Here is a 9,448-nt window from a genome sequence, read left to right on the forward strand (position 1 = left end):
ACAATCTTAAAAGAGTACCAAAAATGTTATTAAAAAACCATTGTCCCCACCAAAATTTCAGACAATGTTTATTTGGAAACCATTGTCTAATTTTTTAGACAATGGTTTTTTTTTGCTGTACTTTGTCTATCAACTATTGTCTAATTGACTTTTTGGCCTAGTGTCAAGTATCCATAAATAATTTCAAAGATTATTTCTCAAAGTTTGAAGAAGACATGCATAATATATTTGGATCGGTCAAGAATGACTAATGAATTTAGGAAACATAATTAACATATCTAACCTTAATAGAATTCCCAACAAGATTGGTAGTTCAAACTGAAGCTGAGAAGTTTTGACCGGCTGATTTGCAGTCTTTAAATTCTAATTATCTTATATCAGTAAGAAACTAAGAATCAACTAGGAATAAAAAATAATAAGAATCAATGAATCAATCAAATAAAACGATATGAAGAAGTGAAGAACTTAACAACAGTAGTAAGATTGTAACTTGTAAGAAACTAAGAATCAAAGAATCAATAATTAATTACCTCAATCTATTTAGATGGTTGGCATATCCTATGTATCCCTTTGGTCTTGTATCATGAATCAATATCTATCTTGAAAAGATAATAGCGGTGGATGTGTAATGATTTTTTTGGCTTTTGTTTGCCTTTGAATAAATGAATTCTCATTTCAAAAAATAAAAATAAAAGGAAAAAAGAGGGAAATGAAATGTTTCCCAAAGCATGGGAAAATTGGTGGGAAATAGTTTCTCTCCATACACACAATGAAATCACTGTTCCATCTAAACTTCTATAACTATTGGACAAAACTAATTTTAAGTTTCGTCACAAATATGCGGGCATTATGAAAAAATTAATAAGATTTTCTTTCCCATTCCTCCACATTTTCAAGCACAAGAAATTGTAACTTCCCAAATCTAACTTGGTGCGAACTTGATCTATTTGAAGAACATGCCCAAAGTACAATTTGTCTTACAAGTATCACCATTGTAGCTGTCATGAGCGCTACCGGCAACCTCAAATCTCCACCAATATGCATACAGCTTCCAGTAGCACTGCCATGATATCCGATAATTTATCACAGTCATTGAGAATGTTCATTAATGTCCAATAACTCCATGGTCGTCCCTTCCCAATTGTAAAATATATTGTTCAGTAGTGAAGTTAAAAGGTATTGATCGTCTCGAGCTTGGAACTCCAGTTGAGTTTAGAGTCTCCACACGGTTTTGACAACACTACAAAACGAATCAAACACCATAACAGGAGTTGTGTTTAACTTTCACTATAACACAAAGTTTAATTTTCGACAGCGGAATTGATTGGAAATGATGTCATCTTCGTTGGAAAAAAATTTCCAACGAGAAATTGTTCGTTGGAAGCCGTCAGAAATAGTGCATTTCCAACCACCCGTTGAAAATAGTTTTTCATTTCCAACAACAAAGTTCGACGATTTTTTGTTGAAATTAATTATATGTTCCCTCAAATAAACTCGTTGGAACTTCGTGGGAATAGTTTCAATTCCGACAAGGTATTTCCGACCATAGTCCTGTCAGAAGTAATATTTCCGACAACTTATTATCGACTAATTGCTTTGTCGGTATACTTTTTACGACAATGCATTCATGACGACCGTTGTTGTTGGAAATAATTCTTACGACACATTTCCGTCCAAATTGGTCGTTGAAATAAATTTTTAAATAATTTATATTATTTTTAATGAAAAACTACTATTGGGTACCACTATTTAATACAATGTTGAATTTTAATTTTCTTATAAATTCACTACTTTTCTAAAATAAGAACTTAACAAATATATAGTGAAAGTTCAAACAGAATTCAACTACATAGTCTTAAGGCAAGTGAGAAAACAATAACATCATATGTACGTAATAGTAGACTTAATACAAGACAACATACTAAACAAGAACAAAGAATCTAATTATTTAGAGACTATGTGGCCTCAAATTGAAAAGATAAATAGATAGATAGAATAGATAGATTAAAATTTCTTCAAAACTTCATAAGTAGCAGTCACCAACAGTAGATCAAGGTGCACGTGATTCAGTATCTTCATTAGTATCTTTTGTGATCAGTGCAGCTGCAGTTGCAGGTGAGATTGGAGAAACAAACTGTAACACAAAAGTCCATGATAAGTATTCGTACCAAAGACAAACAAGACAATGAGGGATGAACAAAGAATTAACTATAAAACATGGACAAAGACTTCTCCTTGTATTTGAGGTGTATTAGCTAAACAAGACATACATGTCGAATTACTTGAATAACAGACATGCTTTTTTATTTCCTTTATCATTATAATAGGTAATATGAAGATTGATGTGTTTAAAGAGTAATCTCTTATTGACTACTAAGAAAATTATTATAAAAGCCAGGTGCTAAGCAAGGGCCTAAAGAGGGATAAAACATAAAGATCATATATGCCTAAAGGGGAACAGGTGCTCAATATATATGATATTTCTGTTTGCCCATTGAAAGTCTCAACAAACAATTAACAGTCCAAGATTAAGTTTTACTCGATCATAAGTAATTTCACAAGATCGAACATGTTCAAATGAAAAAAGGCAAAGCAAAGAACTCAACTCTCTCTCTTTAATACTAAACTAAATAAACCGAACAATATGAAAGCATGAACGAAAATGGACACAGTATGCATTTACTTACCAGAGATGGTGCCACATTAGCAATAAGAGCTTGAACGAGTTGTTTCATATCAGCCAACCCACTTAAGAGTTCCGACTTCTTGTTTCAGTTCTCCATTCTCCTTTTCACATTCCAAGCATGAACCATTAGAGCAAGACTTTCTGATGCTCGAAGCACATAAGTCATTCGGTGGTTCCATTGCATCACCTAAGCCACGAATCTTGCCATATTTAGGCTTTGCAACTATCTCCTTGTATATTCCCCAATCATCTAGTTGTTCTTCTCCGTCATCTCCAATCATCTCCTCCAAAAGTCTTTGATCTTCCATTTCTTGCTTCAATTGAAACATATATATTAACCAACATAAACACACACTATCATGTACATAGAAATTAGAAAACGAAATACTAGTCGTACATAGAGTTCCTTTGCCTTCCCAGTCGACCATTCTTCCGGCTTATCATCTTTGGTCTTGGAAACATGAAACATTCTAAACATTTTAATTGGATTTGGTTCAACTCCAATCCTATTAATCTAGAAGATTAAATGAGTAAGGTTACTCAAATAAACAAAAAACAAAAAACAAAAACAATAGTTTGTACCAGCCACCACCTTCTTTCTCAAACATTATGTTTACCTCATCATTTATGTATTTGGCCATAGGAACTAAGCCGACTATATGAAGCAGGTGCAATTTGTCATGATTGGCCGCATTTCATTTACTCATGTCCTTTATATTTCATTCCAAAGAAACATACAACGGGAAACACAAGAAATATTAATGAAAAAGTCACAAACTAGCTGCAATTACTCTACTGGATAGTGATCAATGAAGAATTATTTAGGTAACATATACTTGATGATTTTTTTTTGATAATTTTATAGAAGGTCGTAGACACATTAAACTACATGTACAGAAAATGTCAAGGGAATTAGAGTTGTTTCTGTATAGGAATAAAATATCACAAAACATAGAACATATTCTTAAGATAACATGATCAGCTTTTGTGGCATGAATACATAGAGTTGAATTGAAATGAGAGACACATTCAGTAGCATGAAATGCACTTAATAGATAAAATTGGAAAGCTAAATATGTCAAAATTCTATAAACAACACATATAATGAAAAATAGCTAGTTTAGCTAGCACAAAAGCTTCATTCTCTTTCCTCTTCCAAATCATCCTCAGCTTCTTCTCTCTTTCCCAGACCTAAGACCCCAATTCCAAAACACAATACATCTCCCTCAATTTTTCTTCTCTCCTGCAAAGGAAAAAACCCTTAAGCCCCTTAATTATTCAAGTAAGTATCAAATCAATACACTTTATTTGAATCAAATCTATTAATATCGTTATTTTTTCATTCTTTCATTTTTTTTTCTGATTTGTTCATTCATTGTTTAATGAACCAAGAGTTATTTGAATGTTTGATAATCAGGTTACTTGTTGGCTCAGTGCCTCATTGATCGAATGATTTATGAGTTTGATTGAATTGGTTGAATTTAGACTTATAGTTTAGATGTACAATATTAGATGAAACCCTAAATTGATATGATCAATAGAAACTATTTGATTACTGATATTTTGATTTGATTTATTATATAAGAACTTTACCCTTTATAGAATCAAATTGATATTGGGCTATTGTGATTTTGGAATTCAATTATTGATTACAGTGAAATCAGTGATGGAGAGATACTTTCATAAAGTTCAAAGAACAGAGGAACTTTCAGATCCTTCATCATCTATGAAGAAGAGGAACACCAATGTTGATGGTGAAAGTTCAAAGAGAACTGAACTAGAAGAAATTTTAGAAAATCTTCCTTCAGACCCTGCACGTCGAAAGCGCATCTTGGATTATGATCCAAAATATTCGTGATCAAGTTAGGCGACATTATTTGCTCAAGGGTCCTTGTCAACCTCGAAACCCTAAATTTCCCCAAAGAGAGATATATGGAACTAAACGGAAGTTTAACGCTTCTTGGTTTGATGATCATCTTGACTGGTTAGAGTATAGCATAGAGAAAGATGTTTTGTTTTGCCTCAGTTGTTATCTTTTTAGACCAGAATATAGTGATCAAGGAGGCGGTGATACATTTACTGCCAAAGGTTACAACAATGGGAAGAAAAAATAGGGACTTAAAGAGCATGTTGGAATTGTTGGTAGTGTTCATAACCAAGCTATACTGAATTGCCAGGCTCTTATGAATCAGAAACATCATTTGGAGTCAATTATTAGTCGTCAAGTTGAAGCCTCTAAGCAGAACTATTACACTCTTTTGAATGCTTCAATTGATTGTGTTCGTTTCTTGTTACGGCAAGGTCTTGCTTTTCGTGGTCATGATGAATCTGAATCTTCAAGCAACAAAGGAAACTTTCTTGAGCTTCAAGAATTTCTTGCTGAACATAATGATAGTGTGAAGGTTGTTGCCTTTGATAATGCTCTCGGAAATCTACAATTGAAATCACCTGCTATACAAAAAGATATTATAAATGCAGCTGCTGTGGAAATTCTTAATGCAATCATGTTTGACATGGGTAATGCACCATTTTCTATTTTGGTGGATGAAGCTCAGGATAGTTCAGTAAAAGAGTAGATGGGAGTTGTTCTTCGATATGTATATAACAAAGGTGAAGTAATTGAGATATTTGTTGGCATCGAACATGTTAAAAGTACTGATGCATGGTCCTTGAAACTTGCAATAGATGAGCTATTTTCTAGAAATGGGTTGAGCATATCCAATCTGCGAGGACATGGCTATGATGGGGTTGGTAATATGCAAGGTGAGTTTAATGGTCTTAAGACACTTATCTTGAAAGAAAATGATTGTGTCTTTTATGTTCATTGTTTTACACATCAACTTCAACTTACTCTTGTTACTCTAACTAAAAATCATGTCGTAGTTGCCTCATTTTTTTCTTAGTGACAAGAGTGGTTAACCTTATTGGAGATGATGTAAACGCCGTGATCTTCTTCGGAAGCAGCAACAAAATGAACTCATAGATGCTCTTCAAAATAATGAGCTTCCAAGTGGAAGAGGATTGAATCAAGAAACTACTCTTAAACGTCCAGGTGATACACGTTGGGGATCACATTATGGTACCTTATTGAGCATTATCTCTATGTTTTCTTCTACTATTAAGGTGATTGAAATGATTAGTGAAGATGGGACAAATGTTGATCAAAGAGGGGAATGTAATCTGTTGGTAACACAAATGCAATCATTTGACTTCATATTTTCTTTGTTTTTAATGAGACAAGTGTTGGGTGTGACAAATGATTTATCACAAACATTACAGAGAAATGATCAAGATATTGTCAATGCTATGGATTTAATGAAGGCAAGCAAGCAACAACTACAAAGAATGAGGGAGGAAGAATGTGAATGAGATAATTTCCTTCACAAGGTCTATTCTTTTTGTGACAAGCATGGTATCAAGATTCCGGATATAAATGATCTTTTTGTTGCTCATGGGAAATCACATCGTAGGGCTGAAAAGTTCATGACCCTTCATCATTATCGAGTGGATGTCTTTTAGTCTATCATTGATAAACAACTTTCAGACTTGAATGATCGATTTAATGAGGTAAATTCTGAGCTTTTGATTTATGTTTCAAGTTTAAGTCCAGATGATTCATTTGTTGCTTTTGACAAGCAAAAGTTAACTCGTCTTGCTAAATTTTATTCAAGAGATTTTTCTGAAAGAGATGTGTTGTCACTTGAAGACAAGCTTGATATTTATGTTAATGATATGCAACCCAGCAATGAATTTTCTGAACTGAAATGGATCAGTAGTCTTGGAAAAAAATTGGTGGAGACAAGAAAACACATAACACATGCATCAGTGTACAAGCTTCTAACTTTGGCTTTAGTTTTACCAGTTGCGATTGCTTCAATGGAAAGAGTATTATCAGCTATGAACATTGTCAAGAATCCACTTCGTAATAGAATGAGAGATCAATGGTTGAATGATAGTTTGCTTGTTTATATTGAGAAAGATGTATTCAATAGCGTCAGTAATGATGCTATAATGCATTGTTTTCAAAACATGAAATCAGGTCGTGGACAATTACATCCTCGTCATTGATTGAATGGTTGTACTGATTTTCTTTTTAACTGAAGTAAATTACATTTTCAAGTGACATGCAGTTCTTGCCTCGGCTGAGAAAATTTCCTGGATCCGCCACTGTATAACGACCATATAATCTTTAAGTTTTGCACTTGACCTCTGATTTCTCAAGCTCTTCATCGAGTCGTACTATCCGATAAATGCTAACAATGTATTTGTTGATGACTTTGAAGATGTTTTCGGAGCAAAATGATATTTACTTGAAATAGCCACATACAATAAATTTTTGTTGTATAACATTGTATATGAGGAGAGACATATCATTCTTATATTCATGACAAGTTGTACGTATAGTAAGACCAATATCTTTTCAGAATAGCAATTTTCCGCTCCAAGCTCCAGCAAACTCACTAAGCCGCATCGTCGGTTTTATGTCCGGTTAATCCCTTTGCGCTGGTGTGTTCTTTCAAAGATATGATATCTTACTAGTTGTTGTGACTTGTCACTACTGACTTTGTGTGGTGACGCCCCTAGTTTCTTTCCAAACACAACAAAGGGAGGAAGAAGAACAAGAAGGAGTCGATAAGCTAAGCTTAGAGCATCTGCACCGGCGAGCATCTGCAGGCGAGCTGCTCGAGCAGGAGAAGATGAAGCTCGCACCGGCGAGCAGGAGGAGGCGAGCTGCTCGCCCAGTCAACCGAGCTGATTTGCTCACCCGATCGCTTGAGAAAGTTTTGCTCCGGCGTTTGCTCGTCCGCCTAGCGGAGCCCACCGCCCGTGGGTGACGTCAGGCACGGGCCGATATTTTTTTGTTAGGCGCGTGCAATATTGCACGCGCTAGTAAAAAAAAATTGCGAGCCAATGAATGGCTGACACGTGTCTAACCGAATGGGCCAACGGTTTAATAGATCTGGGCCTTCCATTTTGAATCAGAAATTTCGATCAAACGGCCAAAATTAATTAGCAACGGCTACTATTTGATCAGAACGGAAATAAACCTAAAAAATTGTAAAAAAATCCTAAAAATTTCAAAACTCTCCCAAAAAATTGCCTATAAATACTACTTCAATTTGTTATGAACTCACACCAATTTGTGTACAACAAATTTCGCATCTTCCTCCATCTCCTCTCTCATTTCGTTTAGCATTTTTTTCCAAAACAATGGGCACCCATTGGCTTCCTTTCGAAGATTTATAAATGGGCATTTCTTTTGTCCGTCATAGCATTGATGAATATGACAGTAACAAACAAAAGAAGGACAAATTGTGGAAGTCAATTCATGGCGATTATATGCAAAATAGGGTACTAGCACCGGGTGAGAAACCTCCGAATGAGCCGAGGACCCGAATCACGCTCGCTTCTCACTACAACAAGTTCAAGCTACTCTTGCAAAAATGGGGCGAATGTTTGGCAGCATCACGACAACGTATAGCTAGCGGCACTTCGCTAATGGACGAAGTAAGTACATTGTTTTATCATATATTATAATTTTTATTTGATTATATGAATTAAATTATGTAATTTATATCTAATTTGTTTAAATATGTAGCATTGTTTACATTAATTATTTTAATATATCTAATTTTTTACATTATTTATTTTATTTAATTTGTTTAAATATGTAGCATTGTTTATATTATTTGTTTTAATATATCTAATTTGTTACATTATTTGTTTTATCCAATTTATTTAAATTATATAATTAAATAAGTACCTAATATAAGTTTTTTACATCAGGAACGACAAGCTCAATCATGTTACTATAATGCCAAGAAGAAAAAGTTTACACACTTTGAATGTTGGGAAGTGGTTAAAGATCATCCATCTTTCGTTGCGGTGCTACCTACTACTCTATCTCCATATGCAAGTAGTTACCACGGTACTCCTTCCGCAACTGAATCATCTTCAACCATCAATTTGGATGACGACCAATTGAATGAGACACCTCAAAGCAACACGGCAGCTCCATCGACTCCACCTAGACCAATGGGAACTAAGGCGGCAAAGGAAGCTAGGCGCCAAAAGAAACAGAATAAGACTCATATTAAGCAACAGGTGGAGGTTTTGCATACCATTGCAAGTGACCAAGCATCATGGCATACCAAGAGGCTAGCCCATAATGAAAGTGAGCTTAATTATTATGCGGAGTACATAGACATTCAAAAGCGGAAAGAAGCAAGGGCGGAAGAAGAGTTACGATTGAAGAAACAAGAGAATGACACAAGGATCATGATAATGGATTTGGAGGCTATGACCCCAATCTCGAAAAGTTATTTTACTAAGAGGAAACTAGCAATCCTTAATGAAGGAGAAGCTAGTCAAGATCAACCTACCGATGAAACATATTCGGATTGTTATCACCCAAGTCGCGTGCTTTTTCCATAGTAGTTATAGTATTGTACTAAGAATAAATCTGGGATTGGCTCGTCATTTTATGTAATTTAATATTTTCAAGAAATAAAACGTAATTTATTTATTAAGTTGAAATCGAAATACACATTAAATTAAAACACATACTGAAATTAAACACAAGCTTAATATTTAAACACAAACATCATGAAAACACACAATAAAACATATTTAAAGTATTTCACCGGTTTCCACTCTCCAAATGTGTTTCACCAAGTCTCTATGGAGCTCTCGATGGATGTAAGCGGATTCGAGATCGGTAACACAGTTGTGAAACCGTTGTATATTAGCTCCATCTCTACT

The 9,448-nt window shown here is 34.5% G+C and overlaps 1 pseudogene; it reads left to right on the plus strand.

Annotated features, from left to right (window-relative positions):
- Positions 1-4,352: 4,352 nt before the first annotated feature.
- Positions 4,353-6,754, plus strand: LOC126795590 (uncharacterized; annotated as a pseudogene).
- The last annotated feature ends 2,694 nt before the right edge of the window (positions 6,755-9,448 follow it).

Source organism: Argentina anserina, chromosome 5 (assembly GCF_933775445.1).
Source record: "Argentina anserina chromosome 5, drPotAnse1.1, whole genome shotgun sequence".
Taxonomy (NCBI): domain Eukaryota; kingdom Viridiplantae; phylum Streptophyta; class Magnoliopsida; order Rosales; family Rosaceae; genus Argentina; species Argentina anserina.